The sequence below is a fragment of the Rhincodon typus genome, chromosome 37 (assembly GCF_021869965.1).
Source record: "Rhincodon typus isolate 14 chromosome 37, sRhiTyp1.1, whole genome shotgun sequence".
NCBI classification, from domain to species: Eukaryota; Metazoa; Chordata; class Chondrichthyes; order Orectolobiformes; family Rhincodontidae; genus Rhincodon; species Rhincodon typus.
In genome coordinates, this window is record NC_063368.1 from 5,442,737 (window position 1) to 5,464,189 (window position 21,453).

The window sequence follows — 21,453 nt, forward strand, 5'->3', positions numbered from 1 at the left end:
ATGATTTCTAGGAAACAGAGCTTTCTCAGTACTACATTAAAATATCCAGATTTACTTTGCAATTAATTTTAAAAATCCTTCACTTATTCACACTCTTACTTTCACAGTGTGCAAGTTTCAAGGAGCTTTATACATACGACCTGGAATGCAATGCTCTACACCAGAAATGAATGTTGTGTGGCTAGTATTTAACATTGACAGTGGAAGATCTGTTAGATCAGCATAATTTACCCTTGCAATGGCTTAGTATTAATAGACTGGATGCAAGCTTAGTGATACAATTGTGCATCAGGGACTACAAAAAAAAAAAAACTGCCTAGCAGTCAGTCATACTCCTACTTTGTACTCAGTCTAATTAGGCATTAAAAACAATGAGGCATATGAATATTGAGCTATTTACCAAGCCTGAGAGCACTCAGGCTCGAAAATATATTACTGCCACTGGCACTACAGTAATGAACAAATAACCACCCAGTTGAATACAACCTGTTAAGTGCTTGCCTTGAAAGCTAAACCCATACACAAGCTGAACTGCACCTATGTGGTGTGCATTTAACAGCAAATAGAATCTAAATATGGGATGGGTCAACACTAGAAATATTCTAACATACTACCCTGCAGATGACATCTTGGCTGAACTGGCAATGTTCATATTCCACGTTGCAAATTAGGTTTTTCTAAAAGAAATCCTTAAATTAAGAACATTTCAACCACTGCTGTGTTTTCAAACATTTAAACTGAGAATAGACATGGAGGCCGCTGCACAAATATTTCTATGCTGCTTAAAATTCCAACAGCAACATCCTTGATACTTCAACATTATGTTGATTAAACAGTAATCAAATTCCATGCTAAGCTGGTTCATCTCAGCCACTGTAGCTACAATTGGCCTCAGAAGCAAGGGATGGGGGTGGGTGATAAGGATAGAGATCACCTTGATCATCACCCAGTGACCATGCTGGAAATTGCTTAGATATTTTGCTGTCATTACATTTAACTCCTGATAACCACCTGGAATTTAATGACAATAGCCACAGGCTCTTCGACTTCACACAGGGTACAATAACATACTAAGCTGCCCACCACTTCTCCCTAAGCCTACATACTTCCAGAATCTGAAGGCAGCACTTGTGCAGATGCAAGTCAGCGCATAGCTAATGAGAACAGTACCCAGCTTAAACAACACTGGAGAAACCTAGGGTCTGGCAATATCTTTTGGACAGAGAAACACAGTCCAACACAACTCTTTCCTGACAGAATTTCTCCAGAAGTGGATTTTATTGCAGATCTCCAACACTCAATATTTTACATTTTTGTACTATAGCTTACTCTATGACTATGAATGGCTTTCTGTTGAATCTCTGATCATCATTGCAATGTCTTACCGTACTGTTCAGAGGACTTGGCTTTTATTGAACAGAAGGGGAAACACGAAAGGGAGAAAACCAATGCATCTTGTCCTATCAGCCTTTTTTTAAAAACTGAACTTGTTTGAAATAGGAGGTTAAGAATTCAATCTCAATGCAAATTTAACATCTACTGCCACATTGTCCAAGCTACATATAAAAGAACTCCTGCACAATTCAATTTAAACATCCTTCTTATACACTGGCTACAGTCCATTATTCTGATTCAGTTAAAATATCAGAGCAATGACATATTACATCCTTACCACCAATATGTTCAGTGGCATTTAGGCCAAGTTACACAACTTGAATTGAGAAGCTAAGCTTAATGTCCAGAGGAGACTAGAGTGAAAACTCACTGGGAGAATAATAGAAGTTAATTTGAGCAGACAAAGCCAATTATCAAGATCTCCAGTGTAGAGTGAAGACAATGCTCCAGTAGCAGTGTAAGAAAAATTCAGAGTGCTGGTAGCATGTATTCTGTTATTACCAAGGCGCAAAATGTTGATCACATTTTGTATCAACACAAAAAACCTGTAGTTACTATCCCACTCAACCAAATTAGGTATTCCAGCAATAGGATTAATGAGCCTCATCACCCCAGAGCTGAATTTGAAGTTATGTTTGGGGTTGTGGGGGTGGGAGCTGGTGTTGAAGATGTGAAGAAGTCTGGCTCGTAATCAAAAATCCTGTGGATCTTGCTGCAAAATACATGCATGATGAGGCAACAACAAGCACCAACCTCTCTCTCCAAATAACTACCCACCCCTACCCACTGTTAAAAACCCTTCTGGGACTTGTAACACAGCACACACCTACCCAACATTTAAACAGGTAAAGAGATACTGAAGTTGATCTTAACAGAATAACAATGCCACAGGAGGTAAAAATAGATAGGCATGTTATTAGCTCAATTAGAAGGAAAGTTACAAAATTGTTGGCTACTCACCCTTGTCTGTTACTGACAAATGATAAGCAAAATGTATTTTGCTTAAATATTAACACTGGAACAGGTTACCTCCCTATCGCAGCACTATGGCAGCAGGTTACCCTTCAAGCACCATGCTAACATATCCCCTCATGCAAAATTAATTGCAGCCTGCGTGCAGTTAGAAATAAGACTACAGAATCTATAGTTCAATATTAAATTATACCCACTTATCCATTTCCCAAAGCTAAGTATTTAGAGTAAATGCCAAAATGCTTTGTCACATTGAAACATTCAATGTTGCTCCCCTCCTCCTGCTGGACCTGTTAGGAGGAAGCTGGATCTAAGCTCTTACTGCAACCCAAGATGAACTGTGCCTTTTCATAATGCTATTGGCATCTTGTGACTCAAAAAACTCCTTTCCTAACTGTGCAAGTCTGAGAATAGCTGGCAACATCATCCTGTACAGGACTGGATGGTGAAACAGAGCACATTTATAGTGTTGATGACTTCACCATCACAAAAGCGGCAAATAGGGACGATATGCGGTTCAGTTCACACCCTCTCCACACTTCAGCATGGTTGAACCACAACAGTTAATTTAAGAAAGTTTTGAAGCAGCATAATTTTCACCTTGTGAAAAGGTGCCAATTCATCCTGGGGCACATTACCAACAGCCCACATCTCAGCATGTCACTCAGGAGGGACAGCAGGTTATTTAGATAGTATACGCTAAGGGGGACACAAATAAACTCAGTCTAGCTCACAGCAGAGATTTATAACCACCACTTCCTTGTGATGGAAACATTGGATGGCAATCTGGAGTAGGGGAGATGAACCAAGGCCAATTTTTCCATCTCTCACCTAACTGCACTACATATCGCTTATACTTAGATCAGCTAACACCATAGACCAGGAATCAAACCAACATTCCTGATCAATTTGGTTCTGTAACAAGTCTTTGCAAACGAACCAGTGAGGGATCTGGCATTGCAGGCTTTGAACAAGTTTATTTGCCCTGCAGCTGTTTTAAGAAATGAGGTTTGCTTTTAAACTCCATCAGAAGTGAGGTTAATTTCCATTACAAATTTTACAACAAGGTGATAGTGAGGAAGATTGGCTCCCCTCAACCTGCCAGTTAATTCTGTGCCATCAGCACCTTCACTAGGGAGGTGGTACAGTATTTCACATTTAATGCCCAGCTTAACTGTCAGCCAACCAGGTTGCAATGCTACAATGAGCTGGGCTGAGACATGGAGAGAAAGCTTTCAGTGAGCAATGAACCAAAAAACACCAACACATTGGGGGTTACTACTGATCAGAAACTGAAAAGGGCCAGCCATATAAAATACACTGGCCAGGAAAGCAGGTCAGAAGCAAGGAATTCTACAGCAAATAACTCGCCACCTGACACTGCATGAAACATACACCATTTGCCTGGATGAACACAGCTCCAGCACCACAAGCAACTTGACACTGTCAAGGTTTGGCTACATCTGGAGTATTGTGTCCAGCTGGTCGCCTCATTACAGGAAAGATGTGGAAGCGTTGGAAAAAGCGCAGAGGAGATTTACCAGGATGTTGCCTGGAATGGAGGGAAGATCTTATGAGGAAAGGTTGAGAGAGCTAGGGTTTTTCGCTTTAGAACGACGAAGGATGAGAGGTGACTTGATAAAGGTGTACAAATTGATCAGAGGTATAGATAGAGTAGACAGCCAGAGAGACTTTTTCCTAGGGTGGAGGTAGCAATTACGTGGGCGCACTGTTTTAAAGTGAGTGGAGGTAGATATAGATATAGAGAGAGAGAAAGAGAAAGAGACACACACACACAGAGACATCAGAGGTAGGTTCTTTACTCAGAGTGGTAGGTGCGTGGAATGCATTGCCGGAGAGGGTAGTGGAGTCAGCCTCATTAGGGGCATTTAAGCGGCTATTAGATAGGCATATGGATGATAGTATAAGGTAAGGGTGGAGGTTAGATAGACCTTAGGATTAGGGTAAAAGTTCAGCACGACATCATGAGCCAAAGGGCCCAGTACTGTGCTGTACTGTTCTGTCCGGGACAAAAGCAGTCTGTTTGACTGGCAGTAGATCCATCACCTTTAATATTCACTCCCTTCACAAATACACTGACAGCGAGTGCCATGGTCAGTATGCAGTTCAGTAACTCATCATAGTTTCTTCAATGGCACCTACCACCTACAAGGGCAACAGCAGTAGACTCATGAAACACCACCACTTGCACATCTTCCAAGGAACAAACCCTTCTGATTTGGAACTGTCTCACTGTTCCTTCACTTGTTGCTACGTTAAAATCCTAAAACTCCCCTCCCAACTGATCAGAATGTATCTATATTCCACAGACTGCAGTAGTTCGATGAAGAGGCTCACTACCACTTGAGGACAATTGAAAGGTGGGAAACAAGTGCTGGCTTAGCCAGCATTGCCCACATCCCATTAAAGAACCCAATCATATTTGTGAAACCTCAGCAACAGTATAAACCAGTTTGTACTACATTTGTAAATGCACTATTCAGTGCATTTTTATAGATAGCAGATAAAGATACAATAGAAACCAAAATAAGTGCAGATGCTGTAAATCAGAAACAAAAAGCTGAAGGTGCTGGAAAAGCTCAGCATGTCTGGCAGCATCTGTGGAGAGAAATCAAAATTTACGTTTCAGGTCCAGTGACTCTTCCTCAACCCAAAACGTTAACTCTGATTTCTCTTTAGATGCTGCCAGATGTGCGGAGCTTTTCCAAAGACAAGAGCTCAGCTGTGACACTATCAAGCAGCACATTTCGGTTCACAGATAAACACTGGCCACTGTGTAAACTACCAGTATACTGAAGTCCTTTGCAAGTGAATGAACACTGCACCTTCAGGGTAACAACCAAAGGACTTGCAGCTCTAAACATGAGCTAATAACCATTTTAACTAAAATACGAAACAAGAACTGAAATAGGTCATCTGGCTCCTCAAACCTGCTGTGTCATTCACCAAGTCATGGTTGATCTGATTAGGTTTCCGATTTCATAATCACACTCCCAATAACATTACATTTTTGAGGCGCATTGGTATCAACTTACCTTCACTTTAAAATTATTCAGTGACCTCACCTTCACTGCCTTTTGATGCAGTGTTCCAAAGTTGCACAACCTTCAAAGATATTCTCTTGTCCTAAAAGTACAACCTTCAAATTTTAAAACCATCTTCCAATTTTATTTTGTCATTAAATCACAATAAGCTCTCTCCTCTGCGACAATGAACACTACTCCTGTGGCTTGAAGGTTTTAATGTCTTTAACGTGTACTTTGCTTGCGACCCCCCCCCATCTCACCACCTGCTTGTGTCACATGCCATGCACCAATCTGTTAGAAGGGTGGACAAATAAGCTGCTGCCATGACTTTGCCAATTCTAGGCTGCAAGCATCTGTTAGAGCTACACGGGTGCGACCCAATTACATCACCCATTATCTTCCCTTCATGTAGCAGCTTCACCTCCCTCACAAACAAGATAGGAAGCTCATCTGCTGTGAAACCTTGCAGGTGCAAACGCTCAACCCATCAACAAGACAACACAGTGCAGTATCAGACTGACTTGTCATTTCTAAGCAGATGAAACTTTCAGCTGATTTACAATCAAGCCATTATATTGCTATAAAAAGAATGAAGCAAGTCTTCAAACCAAGTTTAGCATATCAAGCCTCTGTTCTGGAAGTCAAACAGAGGGACATTTAAAAAGGTACAAATAGAAACTCACATTGTACTTCAACAGGGGCACTGGGTACACAATTACAGCTTGGCACGTTTGGAATTGTGTCCAACAACTGGAATGAAGTCTCCCAACAGCTGCAAGGATTTCAGAGATAAAAGAGCAGAGTTACTGCCCAGTCACCAGACTAGAAATCATTACATAAAAGTACCCTCACACCATTCAATATAATAGCTGGTACAGGAACATCACATGCAACATTCTCCCGATTCCAACTTATAAAGCTGCTTTCCAGGTTGGCACCTCAAGGAATTGCGTAAAATTCCAACATTTGTAGGTTCCCAGGGCTGTGTAACCACAGTGATGCTGAAAATGGTTTCAGATTGAGGTAGGTTAGACGAATAGTCAGGACAAAAAAGTCAGTTTCCATTCGGATCACCAAGATTTCCCATGACTTATACCAGAGGCATTCCAGGGAATAAAAAAGCCAATTTAACAAACACAAGAACACTAAACAAATCTTTTCACATTGTTTGTAACAGACTCTTCCAATGAATTCCTGATCTCAGCCACAAGAATCCGGTTACAACTCAGGCAAACTAGTCCATTGACCCTTCACCCTGTGCTTGATCTACATGGGCTCCTGGTCTCAATTTCCACATCTCCCCCTTGCCCCTCTTCAGGAGCTTAGTATTTTGCCCCAGCACTCTGATATCCAGTTCTGACTTCTTGCAGATTCTCAAATTTCACTCAAAAGCTGCCTCAATCATGGTCTCTAAATTCTCACCTGAAACCTCTCCACCCCTCTACTATAAAAGCATCCTAAAACCCATCTCAAACAAATCTTTGGGACACCCATCTTAATACATCACCTTACATAGCTTGGTAAACTTTGACCAAATTCCTTGGGAAAGTTTACACTTAACATTGAGATAAACCTGCAAGTTATAACAAGTTTTGAGGGGAATGAGGACTGTCAATCTCTTTCTTCTGTCATACAATCACCCATAGGGGAGACATTTTCAAAAGATTATGATCAACTTTAACAGGCTGCACCAATAACCAAGAGATTTCCAAAAAACAAAGTGGTTTCACAGTAGGTTCTTCATTTAAAGTATGAAGAAAGTAAACCATCATCTTTTACAATGTAGTTCACATTTGCTTCCTCTATCTTATTCTATGATGTGGAGGTGCCAGTGTTGGTCTGGGGCAGACAAAGTCAGATGTTACAATACCAGGTTATAGTCCAATGGTTTATTTGAAATCACAAGTTTTCAGAGCAGCACTCCAAGGGCTTGTGATTTCAATTAAATCTGTTGGATTTTAACCTGGTGTCATGTGACTTCTGACTTTACCTTATTTCATGCCAGCTGTTCACACATTTAGGCTGCACCTAAAGCTGTAGAAGCTTTCTTGACACCTGCTAGTCTATAGCTTGCACATCAACATGGCTGATTTCCAAAAACATTTCCCATAGCCATTCTTACCTCACCACTACTGCAATTCATATCCATGTCAATATTAGCTACAGCTCAATATTTCCAACCTTGATTATTTCCAAGGACTTCACTGCATGCAACAACTTATATTTAGAGTCCACAATGTGGCAACAAAGAAATAAGAACAAGGATGGCAATGGGATAGGCCAAATTTGTAACAAATGGAGAAGTGCTGTGGAGAGTGAACAAACAAAGTCTTCTGAACATAATTAGGAAAAACAGAGCAGGGCTATTCCCAAGTGGATTCATTTGGAACGGACAATTGAGAGAAGATTCCAAGGAATAAAATATCCACACTGGATGGCTTGAACATGGAAGAAAGTTTTGGCAAGTTAGGGGGCTAACAGCAGCTAAAGCTCCAATTTATCCATAGTCTATCTGTAATGTGTTGGCTGATGTCAGCTGGGGAGAAAAGAGTGTGGAGTTACAAGTGACCTCAATGCCCTGGTTTCAAGGAGCAGTCAAGGAGTAGAATAATGTGTTAAAGCTCTGGGTCTTAATCAGCCAATAATTCCCAGTCGAAGTGCAGGATGATCAAATTATTTGCTTGGGCTGCAATGAAATATGTCATTAAGCAGCTTGCCAACTAGAGATGTCACCTGGGTTAGGTGTCAGAGGAAACAGCCACTTCTAAAACAGCATCTTCAGAAATGGAAGCTTGAAACAAGTAAATCATGCCACCTGTTGAAATATCTCAAACTGCTCCCTCTAGTTTAATAGAACTGTAATCCTACAGCAAACCACGCTCCCTTCTTGAAACAGTATCAAGTTACTACATTAGATTAAGAAAATATTTTATCGAAATCATTTCAAATTTCATCACTGCTGCTCTGTTAAATAATTTGTGTCTCAGTAAGGGACTTTTAGGTTTTGGCATTTTACTATGTAAAATTCTGAATGCTGAAAATCAAATGAAAATACAAAGTACACAGGTCAATGCGTTCTATATATTTTCCATATATGAGCCATTTTACATTACAACCTGAACAACTAATTCCAAAACATTTTCATGATCATACTTGCCAATTACTTCCTTCCATCCCTACAGACGTGGTCAGTTAGAGCCCACACCTAAAAAATTGGATACACAGTCACAGAAATACCTGCCTTCATTGTCCGGAGGGAATGAGTCACAACTTCCACAAGTAGCAGCTTATTGGTACTTGGACAACGTTGCCATCCACGACACGCGGACAGGATGCTATCACCCTGCCGTCAGCTTGTTCAACAGTCAGTTCAAAGCCGATGAATTAAATGGGAGCAGGAATCCTGGATGAGATTCTCTTCACTGGTTTGTGGATACAGAACTAAAAACTCTGCTATACTAGCAGGGACTGGCTAATTCAAATACACTAAATCCTCATTCATTATAGAACTGTGAATCTACTGGACAACAGTAGACCATTCAACCCCTCAATCCTGTGTCGCTATTCAATCAGGTCATGGGCAATGCGCCCAAAACCCATTCTGAATCTTTGTTCCATTCTCAATAGCCATACCCGAAACAATTAACAGATATTCACTGCCCTTAACTTTTAAAAGTTATCCTAATTCTTCTTTCATATGGAAATGGACCTAATTGGCTAGGTGAGCCTTTATTGCTCACCGCAATGCCTTGGAGGTGGTGGTGGTGAGCTGCCTTCTTGAACCGCTGTAGTCTTTAGGTTGCAAGTACACCAGTGCTTTTAGAGAGGGTGTCCCAGGATTGTGACTGGCAGCAAACGCAATATAGCTCAAGTCAGGATAGTGCGTAGCTTGGAACGGAACTTCAAGATGGTGCTGCTCAGGAGCTTCTTTGTCTGCCCATATCCTAACAGTTAACTGTTCCAGCATTCAGACTTTATTTATGGAGGGTCGTGTGGAGAATGCTAGATAAATGCAAAAAACATTGTGGATGTTGGAAACCTGAAATAAAGAACACTGGAGAAACTCAAGTCTGACAGCATCTGCGGTGTGACAAATACAGCTAATGCTGCAAACTGAGGTTCTGAACAAGTCATACCAGACTTTAAATATTAACTCTGTGCCTCTCACCACAGGTGGTGAAACCTGCTGAGTTTCTCCAGCGTTGTGTGTGTGTTAGGTTTCTACTGTGCTTGCTGTGAAATACAGTCAATGGCAATGGGAAAGTGGCACCATTTTAAAAAGATGTGTACATTTTTCAAGCCACCACATACGCTAACTGGCTCCTGATCTTCCAAAATTCATCTGAACAAAGCAAGCAGTACAAGAATGGGCTGGAGTTTGTCCCAATTACTATATGTAAGGAAGTTAACTGACAGTGGGTAGCTACGTACCATTGCTCAGACTCTCCATTGGATGCAGGATGTTACATTTGTAACACTGCTGAATGTGCGCAAAAGGGATAAAGAAAACAAATTAAAACTCATTTCCCCTTCAATTCCTCAAAACAGCAACTCCGTGTCAGAGTGCGATTTCACAGGTTGGCACCATCTACTACTTTGCCCGAGAGACTGACAGGAGCCTTGACAACAGAACATTTGCTCGTTCAGTTGTGATGTTCTGCACCATCAGCTCTTTGCCCAATGCTGTCCACATTGGACATCCTGAAATTTCACTGAATATTGCCTCCCAGATGTACCAAGTGTGGTTGCCCTAACATCATGCTAGGCATCAATTAGTTTAGGTCAGGAGCCATAGCTAGTAAGATCTGTTTGCATGATCAGTGGCTTGCTAGGAACAGCTGCTACCTCCATCAGGGAGGCACTAAACCCTACCATTAATTGCAAACTTTGCAATGAGGAAAATGCTTCTCTCCAACTACACGATACACCAGATAATTAATTATCACGATTGCTACTGAAAAGCCGAGTGTAACTACTTTGTAACAAGTAAAAGGGATCATGAACGTAAAATTATTCACCAGATACACAAAGCAGCAACTGAGAAGCAAGTGTATTTTCTGAAATAAAACACAATTACCCGTAAGTAAAATGGAAGCTATTGTGCTATTACAACCTGGTCTAGCAGTTAAGATTTATGTATATTGTATATACAAAAATGGCTACCTGTGAGAATTACAGGTTGAAAACTATTCTGTACCACAACAGCAGTGCTAGGTCAGTAAGATACTGATTGTTCGATAATCACAATTACCCTGAGCTATCATTTTGCAATATACAATTTCAGTGTTTGAGCATATTTTATTCTGCATTAGGGCCTGTGCCAGCCAGCATCTGTATGCGCACGCACACACCCCCACCAATTGCCAGTGAGCTCAATGCACTAGCTATGACATGACAGTCACGTGTGGATCAATGTCATTAATGATAGCCCTACCAAGAATTCATTCTCATCAGCAGGTTGAGCCAACGAGCCCATATTTGAACAGACGTTGCAGATCCAGTGCAAATATTACAATTTTCCTCAGTACCCAGAGTTGCAGGTGAGCACAGATGGTTCTAAAAGACTAAACAAGGAGAACGTGTTCTATTGGTAGACACATCAATAACCAGTGGAGAGTGAGACTTAAGAAAGAAGCACTATATGCAATGTCAAATTTGACTACTATAGAAAGTACCTTTACAAATTCCAAAAATAAGTACACTTTGGGGAAAATTATTGGCAAAGAGAGGCAGAGGTGGGGAGGTTTTTTTTTATTTTAATTGTAATGCAATCCAGTTATGATCTAGATTGCAGCACTCAGAAGGATGTTGGAAACAGATGCATCAGTAACCCTTGAAGGATTGTGTTAATATTTCGAGGACAAATTGCATGGAAACAGGGAAAGAGCAACAAGTGTGCAATTAGATAGCTGTTTCAAACACTGGGCAAAGCACAAATGGGCCAAATGGCTTCCCTCTACTGCAAGATTTTATGGTATTCAGATGGAGGAATTTAGTTCCCTTGTCTTGCTACTCTGTAGTTACAGGTCACTAAAATGGTGTCAATGGGGATACTGGGGTGAAACTTGCCAATGTCCAGCAGTTAATCCACTTGGTGACTTAAAAAAAGGTGGACTGAAAGCTTTGTAGATTTTGCAGCTGCTCCTGAGTTGCACAGTCTTGCAGATCTTTTCTGGTTAAAGTATATCAGAAGCACAAGTTTTTTTTTTATTCAAGATCATTTTAGAACTTTTATAGTCCAAAAATGCAAAACAAAAGAAGGAGAGATCTTTTCTCCCCCAAATGGATTTGGAGAGAGAGAAGCTTCCACCTGTTTGTCAAGTGTCAATCTGGAAAGGGATTTTTGTTTCAAACATATTTCAAAAATATATATACAGAAGTTAGTGGGAAGTGATTGTTTTACATAGCAAGCTTGTGGAAAGGCCTACCTGTCGACAGCTCTGGAGAGAGTTTTTTTAAATCTTGAGGAATTGGAGGCTTTGATTGTTTCAGCCAAGCACTTGGTTTTTTTCTTAAAAAACTTTTTAAAATTTTTGCATGATCAAGATTAAAGTTAGTGGAAAAGTAGTTTATTTTTATATACAAAGTGCTATTCAGAGCTTCTTTTTAGGCTTAATGTCATGGAGGTCATTCAAGAGACACTGATGACTAGTAGATTTAGCGAAGTGATTGCACAGCAGGATCAGTCAGGTAGGTGGGTGACTATCAGAAAAGGTAAGAAGATAGTTCAGAAGTCTCATGGCTTTTCCTCAAAGCAGATATTCCATTTTGGGTACTATTGAAGCGACAGTCTCAGATGAAAATATAAGTGGCAGTCAGATCTTGGGCACTAAGAATGATTCTTAAGTTAAATGGGTTTATCAAGATTTAAAAGAATAACTGTTATAGGGACTCGTGTTAGGAGATTCTGGGGCAGTGAGCTTGAATTTAGAATAGTACATTGCTTTCCTGGTGTCAGGGTTAAGGACATCTCAAAACGTTTGAAGCATATTGTCAAAGGGGATAACGAGAAGGCATAAGTTGTTGCGCACATTGATAGGAATGACAGTTAGGGAAGGGGATCAGGATTTGCAGCGTGCATATGAGCGGTTAGGTAGAAGGTTAAAAAACAAGAACATCAATAGTAATCATTTTTTGTTTACTCCTGGTGCCACTTTCTAATGAGGGAAGGAATAAAAGGATAGGGCAGATAAATCAATGGCTGAAGTGGTGGTGCATTGTTCAGATCCTTGGATCATCAGGGTCTCTTCTGGGGTAGAAACCACCTGTTCAAAAGGGATGGGTTTCACCTGAACAGGGAGATTTGCTAGTTCTTTTGCAGGGGCCTGTAAGCTATTAGAGGGGAAATTTTTTTGGGTGGGGGAAGCGGTGTGGTGACAGTTCATAATGAAAATACAGAAATGAGGCTGGTTCTGAATCAGAAAAGAGCAAGTTACTTAGAAAAGAAAGAGCAAGTCAAAACAAGGTAACTGAAAAATTAAACTGCATTTATCTCAATGCAAAGGGTCTTACAAGCAAGGCATGAACTCCAGGAACACAAGACAGGGATGTCATAGCTATTCCAGAAACTTGGCTGGGAGAAGGAGTGGACTGGCAGCTCAATGTTCTGGGTTTTAGATGTTACAGCAAGTATAGAAAGAGGCAAAAAAGGAGTGGGAATGGCATTTTTGCTTAAGGAAAACATTACTACTGTAATTAGAGGATATTTCTGAGGGGTCATTCAGTGAAAACAGGTTGAAATTAGAAACAAGGGATGATCACCTTGATGGGATTGTACTGTAGGCCCTACAACAGTCAGAGGGAAATGGAGGAGCAGGTGTGTAGAGAGATATCATCTAAGAATAATAGGGTTATAATAGTAGGTAATTTTAGTTTTCCAAACATTGATTGGGACTGCCAGTGTTAAAGGTTTGGATGGTGAGGAATTTGTTAAATGTGGTCAAGAAAATTTTCTTTATATGTAAACTGTTCCTACTGGAGAAAGAGCAAAACTTTACATTCTCTTGGGAAATAAGGCAGGGCAAGTGACTGAAGTATTAGTACAGGAACACCTTGGGACAAGTGATCATAACTATTAGCTTTAAAGTAGCTTTGGAAAAGGAGAAGCCTTCTGTAAAAGTTGAAGTTCTTAACTGGAGTAAGGTAAATCTTAATGACATGAGACAAGAACTTTCAAAAGTTGATTGGAGTGGACTGTTGCAGGTAAAAGGATGACTGACAAGTAGGACACTTTCAGAAGTGTGATAACAAGAGTTCAAAGACATTATTCCTGTTAGAGTGAAAGGTAAGGCTGGTAAGATTACGGAATAATGGATGAATAAAGATATTGATGTTTAGTCAAGAAAAAACCATATCACATATGGACAACTGGGACCAAATAAGTGCAGCAGCATTCTTAAGAGGGAAATCAGGAAGGCAGAGAGGGGATTCAAGATAGCTTTGACAGAGAAGGTTAAGGATAATCGGAAGAGATTTTACAAGTACATTAAGAGCAAAAGAACAACGAGAGAGTGAGTGTAGGGCCCCTTAAGGATCAAAGTCATCTTTGTGTTGAATCTTGGAAAGATATTAAAATGAATACTTGGGTCAGTTTTAACTGTGGAGAAAGAAGTAGAAGCCAGAGAATGTGGGGAAATAAGTATTGCTATTTTGAAAACAGTTCACATTACATAAGTGCAAGTGCTGCAGGTCTTAGAAAACAAAGGCAGATAAATCTCCAGGACCTGATCAAGCGTGTCCCAGGACACTGCACAAAGTTAGGGGCGACTGCAGGGCCCCTAACAGAAATTTGTATCACCCATAACAATGGGTAAGGTGCCAGAAGACTGGCAAGTGGCTAATGTCATCTCTATATTTAAGAAAGGCTGTACGGAGAAACCTGGGAACTATACACCTGAGAGTCTGACATCAGTGGTGGATAAGTTGTTGGTGATTCTGAAAGATAGGATTTACATGCCATTTGGAGAAGCAAGGACTGATTAGGGACAGTCAGCATGGTTATGAGAGAGGGAAATCACATCTCACAAACTTAATTGAGTTTAAGGAATAGTCAAAAAGATGGAGGACAAAATGGTAGATGTTTACTTGGACTAGTAAAGACTTTGATTAGGTTCTGCATGGTACACTAATCAGTAAGGTTAGATCACATGGGATTTAGGGAGGGCTTGCCAAATCGGATACAAAGTTGGCTTTATACAGTGGGAGAGAGAGGGTTGTGTTAGAGGGTCATTTTTCAGGCTGGATGCCTGTGACTAGCAGTGTTCCAAAAGGGTCAGTATGGGGTCCACCTTTGTTTTTCATTTATATAAAGGATTTGGATGAGAATATAGCAGCCTAGTAGGTTTGTACATGGCACCAAAATTGGTGGTATAGTGAACAGTGAAGGCAGTTACCCAAGATTACAAAAGAATCTTGATCAAGTGTGTTAATGGGCTAAGGAGTGGCAGATGGAGTTTATTTTGGATAAGTGGGAGGCATTGCATTTTGGTAAAACAAACAAGGGCAGGACTTATACAATTAACGTTAGGGCCCTGGGTAGTGTAGTAGAACAGAGACCGAGGGGTTTAGGTATATGGTTCTTTGAAATTTGCACCACAGGTAGAGGTGGTGGTTAAGAATGTCTTCAGCACACTTGCCTTCATTCTCAGACCATTTGAGTATAGGAGTTGGAAAGTCATGTTGAGGTTGTACGGAACATTGGTGCGGCCTCTTCTGGTCATCCTGTTACAGGAAGGATAATAAGCAGGAGAGGGTTCAGAAAAGATTTACCAGGATGTTGCCAGGAATAGAGGTTTTGAGTTATTAGAAAGGCTGGAACTTTTTTCACTGGACTAAGAGGTTGGGGGTGACCTTAGCTGTTCATAAAATCATGAGCAGCATTGATAAGGTGAATAGCAAAGGTCTTTTCCCCCCAAGGTGAGGGAATTCAAAACTAGGGGCATATTTTTAAAAGGTGAGAAGAGAAAGATTTAAAAAAGATGAGGGGCAAACTTTTTTTAAAATAACGGTGGAAAGTGAGTGGAATGAACTGCCAGTAGTAGTGGTGGATGCAGGTACAGTTACAATATTTAAAAGGCACTTGGATAAGTGCATGAATCAGAAAGGTTTGGGGGGTGGGGTGGGTTGGTGGAGACAGGGGTCAATTGCAGTTAGGTGGGACTAATTTAGTTTGGGAACATGGTTGGTGCGGTCCAGTTGGACTAAAGGGTCTGTTTCCATGCTACATGACAGACTTACCAGCTCAACCTTCACTCTGACCATGAATGGCTTCTACTGTCTCCTCTCAAACCCACAGCTTAAGAGTTAGCTTCATTCCTCCAGTTCAATCTTAAATGCCCTTTGCATATTTCAGCCTTGCTGTATCAAAAATATTTCCCTAGCCATCTTTGACATTCACTTTAAGTTGATTTGTTCCTCCCATACAGTCTCAGCACAAATTTCACCATTTTTGCTCCTTTTAGCACCACATTTTTTTTGTATGAGCAACAGCACAAATATAAAAAGCTGTAATATGTAGGAGTACAAGTGAAGTTTGACCAAGTTTTCAGTACATACAATAGTGGCTGCACAGAAAGAGACAATGCTTAGTGTGAGCACCCATGTTATTTTACTGGTTTGACAATAATTGTTTTAATTACACAATTACATTGCTGTGAAAAATGTACACTGCAAGGTTCCTAATACGAACACTGTCCCCCACCTAGCTTTTGCTTGGTGTTCTGCCTGCACGACAAATCCACCTAAAGTTACCTCCATTTTGAAATGAGCATCTACAAGATAACCAGTCAAAACATTGATAACGCCTGCCTATTTTAAATTTCACTCAATTACTAATTAACTATCCAATCAGCAGCTAGATCAGAGACCAGGAAAGGCCCTAGTTTCACTCCCACATCATCACAGTGACAGGAAACTTGTTAAAGTATGCTTAGGTTAGGGAGAATTCATCTTGCCTATACTTCACAGACAAGTACTGATGTCAGTTGTATAGCATTAGTCTCAAATGTAATGATTCAACAGAATCAGTGTGACAGCTCATGTGCTGATGAGGAAAAGCACACAGGCCCTTAAAAAATATCCTAGAAAAGGGACAAGACTAGGAAAAAAACCGGTGGGACATCTAGACCACTTCTCTGTAGCACAGGCCTAAGGGTTAAAGGAATCGTACGCTGTTGATTGATGTAATCACGGATGGGCAAGAGGACAACCCACATTGGCAAGGGCAAATAAACTTACCAATGGATGTAGAGAGATTTCCATTTGTGATCATGAGCAAAACTAAGAACAATAAATACAAATAGTCACCAATACATCCAAAAAACAAATCAGATACTTCTTTAATCACAAAACTATATAAAATGTGGGACTTACTAACATGCCCAGTAGTTGAGGTGAACACCACCAAAGCTGTAAAAGGGAAAACTAAATGTATGCAGGGAGAAAGGAATAAAAGATTACACTGATGGGGAAGAGAGATTGGTGGATGGAATGAAAAGAGGTTCATTTGGAGTATTAGCACGAGTATGGAGCAGCTGGGCTGAATGAAAACATGCATATTTTCAAATATGCAGCTGAGAGAGGAGAGTAAAGGGGTTTATGAACCTACATTTCAGGACTGTGTCCCTCCAGTATAATAAACCAAGGCAGAGGGAATTTCATTAATAAAATTTTTTAAAATTCACAGCATCTTTGCTGAGAGTCATGACAATATGGATTAATGGCTGCAGGTTGCCACATCCTCAGAATTAAGACAAATCTCCAAAGCAAATGCTGCAGAACTGAGACATTAGGTCAGAAAAGGGAGAATGCATAGCCAGCCTTCTGCCCATGGTCTAGTGGGTAAGAGCACTGCCCTGACTGGATCTCAGCCATTCCAACCATTCTGTTGGTGATCATAGGGATCAGCTGTGGGGTGGGAAGGGTGCTACACAACAAGCCAGGCTGGAAGGGAAAGAAAGTTCCTGCTGGAAAGCAGGTATGTGGACAGACAAGTGCAGGATCATTTTCAGCTGAAAGGCTTTTCACTGTCACGAGCTGCCGCCACACACACTGCCTTGCCATTGGAAGTTATCCAGCCCAGAGTCAACACAGGAAGGGAAGACTGGAAAGAACATGAATTCCTGTTTCGAATGCAATGAAAACAGTTGCAAAACAAGGAAATAGGTGAGCTCCAAACCTAACTGATCAGTCAATATAAAAACAAAACTATAACAATGCAGTGGTTTTTCACACTGCTCAAGATATGAAACCAGTCTAGATTGATTGGGATGTCAAGGGGAAGGCTAATCGCCTGAAGGTCAAAAGTAATAAAGCACTTGGAACTGCCTCCATCCACCTCTTAGCAGACATAGCTCCACAAATCACTAACCAGAGACCAAAGCATGGCCATTATAGAAATTGGCCAAATGTGATAAAAAAAGGTCAAGGAAACTGGAAGACAGCCCTTTCAGGCCCTCAAGCATGCTCCATTATTCAGCAATATCAATATCATGGCTATTCGGTTGCTTTAACTGTTTCATTCCATCCACTCTCAGTATATGTAGTACCTGCCTTTTAACTCTAAGCAAAGCAGAAGCCAATTCCAGTTGTCCCAATTTTTGGGGGATTTCATGTTAGTGCTGGGGCATTAAACAACATACCAAATTTCAACCTGAGGGGGCATCACTCATTGCCAGCATGAAGGACAACATGCAAGTCCACTGTGTCACACCAATAAATACTTCACCTACACTGATCAACATAGGTCAGACTACCAAATGGAGTCGTACAAAGCAAATTCTGAAAGAATTTAAGCAATTGGTTACAGCATTTCTAGAAGCATTTGCAGACAGTCTTACAGTCCAATGTTTCTTCAATAACCCTTTGGAAAAGCTAGTTAGATCCAATTTTCTATTCTTTCACCATAGCCCTGTAACCTTTTCCTTACAAATCTCTCACTTATTTTATCAATTAAAATGTGTCCTCCTCACCAGACCTTTAAATCTTTCTTAAAATATGGTGCCCAGAATTGATCAACATTAGTCTCAGATTCATAAAGATTAACATTGCTTCCCTGCTTTTATTTATAAAGCCAATGCCACAATGTTTTTGTGTAAAGAAATGAACAGCATTGTTAACATGCCCCAAGATTGTAGTTCACGAACTCTCAAATCTCTTGGTTTCCATATTTTATTCAGATGGAGGCATCACTTATTCACCCATCCCTAATTGCCCTTGAATTGAGTGGCTTGCTGGGCCATTCTAGATTGCAGTTAAGTGTCAAATCACATTGCTGTGGGCGTGGTATCACAGGCCAAACAAGGGATAGTGATCATCTCTCCATACCTGAAGAACAGCAGTGAATCACCGGTGTTTAATGGAATGACAATTACATTGTCATCATTGCTAGCTTTCAATTCTGGATTTATTAATGAAACTTAAATCCAACAGCCACAACAGGATTTGAATCATTGTTCCCAGCACATTAACCTGGACTAGTCGTTCAGGGATGTGATCACTACACCACCATCTCCCCTTCGATCCTGCACTCCTTTTAAATTTTAAAAATTTACAAGTCTCCCACTTTCATTTCAATGTCTCATTTCTCCACATTAAATTTAATCTATCATGAGTCAACCCATTTCAACATCTACTCAATGGGGTCCTTTAGGATGAAAACAATCAAACATGCTAAAGAAACCTTCCTCAATATTTAGAGCCACAGATTCATACAGCACAGAAACAGATCCTTCAGTCTAACCAGCCCATACCGAACATAATCCCAAACTAGTTCCCACCTACCTGCTCCTGGCCCCACATCCCTCCAAACCTTTCCTATTCATATCTATCCAAATGTCTTTTAAATGGTGTAATTGTACCCGCATCCACCACATCATCAGGAAGTTCATTCCACACATGAACCACCCTGTGTAAAAAATAAGCCTTTTTTAAAAAAAAAGTCTCTCTCCTCACCTTAAAATATGTTCCCCAGTCTTGCTGGCAACAGGGAATACGTAGAGTTGAGGAAGAAGCTAGAGAAGTGTTTGTTGGTGGCAATGTGAGCAGTATTCAGCTCCCTGAAACACAAAGGTTTCAAATCCCCAATGAGACTACCATCTGTAGCTGGATGACCCGTCCACCCGGCAGATGTGCTCTGGAACATCCTGACCTGACGTGACAACTGCCGATTTTTTTTTAAGTTATACAGGAGCAGGGAAAGGCACCAGTACAGCAATGCACCAAGCCTAAAAGAATCCCTGTCGCAGATTAAGGCTAATAGTATTAGGGAAAAGTGACTGCATCTGAAAAAAAATAACTGCACTCAACCCAGCTGTGCTGGCCGTCTGTTTTCTTGACATATAACCCAAGCTCAAAGCAGCCAAATAAGGAGCCCTACAGGCTGGAGGCAACACTGCAAGGTCGTGCGGGGTTGGGTTGGGTTGGTTTGCGGGGGGAGGGGGGGGGACTCGCTGGCGATGCAGTATGGGAGTTGTAGTCCGCCCCACCGCCAGTACTGTGGGAAAGGGCGTGACAAGAACTACAGGCCCCAAAATGCAGAGCGTGGTCGGCGTCAACAAGCATGCGCACTGAGTCCGGTGGAAGAGGTAGCCCGCAGCGCAGACGCAGTCGCGCTCCCTCCTCCCTATTGCTCAACATTAAATGTCCCTGAGCCCCATCCCCCCTCCTTCCAAATTCCATTAAAATCCAAACCTTACTGGGAGGGGAGGAGACGGGACGGGACGGGTGGGGGTAAGACAGAAACAAAAACCCCCTCAAAACCTTTCAGACACACTTTCCCCAATCAGTTAAATAAGATAAAATAACATTTCGTTCAGTAAAATCTCTCCAACTTTAATAAAAAAAGGTCCAACCCAAGGACTTTAACCTTTCCAAATCCCCTTAAAGCTAAACTAAATCCAACACCGTTTGATTAAAATTTGTTAAGTGCTGGGGTAACCTCCAAAGTCACCTCTAAATGAGAGAAGGGGGTAAACAACAACGACTCCCCCGTGACATTTAGAGAATTTAATCCATTTTTTTTCCACACACAACCGATTTGGCACTGAAATTACTGACTGAACACGTCAACAATCGTCCTATATCTATTTTGAAATTCTTAAGTCTGAAAGGAAAAAAAAAGTCGAGTTCCACCACGAATATTTTTAAATCTCTAACGCGCTGACAAAAACAATTGGATTTAGAAGAAAACTCACATATGTACATTTTTAAAAAAAAACACGACCTTTTTTTAAATAAAACTTAAGGTCATCAAATAAACCTCAAGACTAGCTTAGGTAGTTTTTTTTAAGGGTACTCTCACCAATAGATGATTCGAGGTGTGGGGGGGGGGGGGGTTAAGATCACCAAAATAAAAACAACTTTAAAATTTTAACCTCAGTACCCCTCCTTCACGAACGGATATCATTTTCTAGTTTAAAAGGCCTGCTTTCTTTAAGACCGATCGACATAAAATTGAAATAAAATTAAGCAACGCTGCCGTAAAACTGACAATGGGGTAATAAGTGGAAACCCCCAAGAAGGTAAAAGAGGGATAAAATTCCCACCGCAATCCCCCAAAACATATAAACGGGGCATTTAATTTTTTGGGGGGCGGGGTTGGGTGAAAAGGGGCGTAATTCGATTGAATCAAGGTTTTTTTTATTGTTAATAAAGATATTTTAATTGATTTGGTATTTTTTTTAAAAGATGGGGAAGGCTTACTTGCAGCTGTGGGATTCGAACCCGGGTCCTGGTGGTGGTGGTGCCGCCGCCGCCTGTCAGCCCCGAGCAGCCTCTGCCCAAACTTTCGCCCCTTGCTCCCTGGCGTACTTATATCAGCTCACCTACCGTTAACAGTCCCTTCGACAACCCTCCGGAACTACTTTCAGCCTTTCGTCCCTGCCCGGGATCTACTTTCCCCAGTCACCCTCCCCACCCCCCCCGCCTTCAAAAAAGTGGGGCGGAAGGATGGCACGTACGACGTCAGGGAGAGGGGGTGCACCGCCGCGACGTGACCCCGCCTCCCCCTCGGTCCTAAAAATAAACGCAGCGTGCTAGCAAC

The 21,453-nt window shown here is 41.1% G+C and overlaps 1 protein-coding gene across 4 annotated transcripts in view; it reads right to left on the reverse strand.

The window, feature by feature from the left end:
- LOC109932061 (protein Tob2) overlaps nt 1–21,253 on the reverse strand; it is a 32,381-nt gene extending 11,128 nt beyond the window's left edge. The window contains exons 1-3 of one of the 4 annotated variants that reach the window (XM_048617436.1): nt 21,114–21,253; nt 19,365–19,468; nt 6,098–6,186 (exon numbers count right to left, since the gene is read on the reverse strand). The gene's annotated coding sequence lies outside the window, so the exon portion shown is untranslated. The remainder of the gene's footprint in view (nt 1–6,097; nt 6,187–19,364; nt 19,469–21,113) is intronic. The other 3 variants (XM_048617439.1, XM_048617438.1, XM_020531310.2) reach the window with 3 other exon arrangements.
- Between the last annotated feature and the right edge of the window lie 200 nt (nt 21,254–21,453).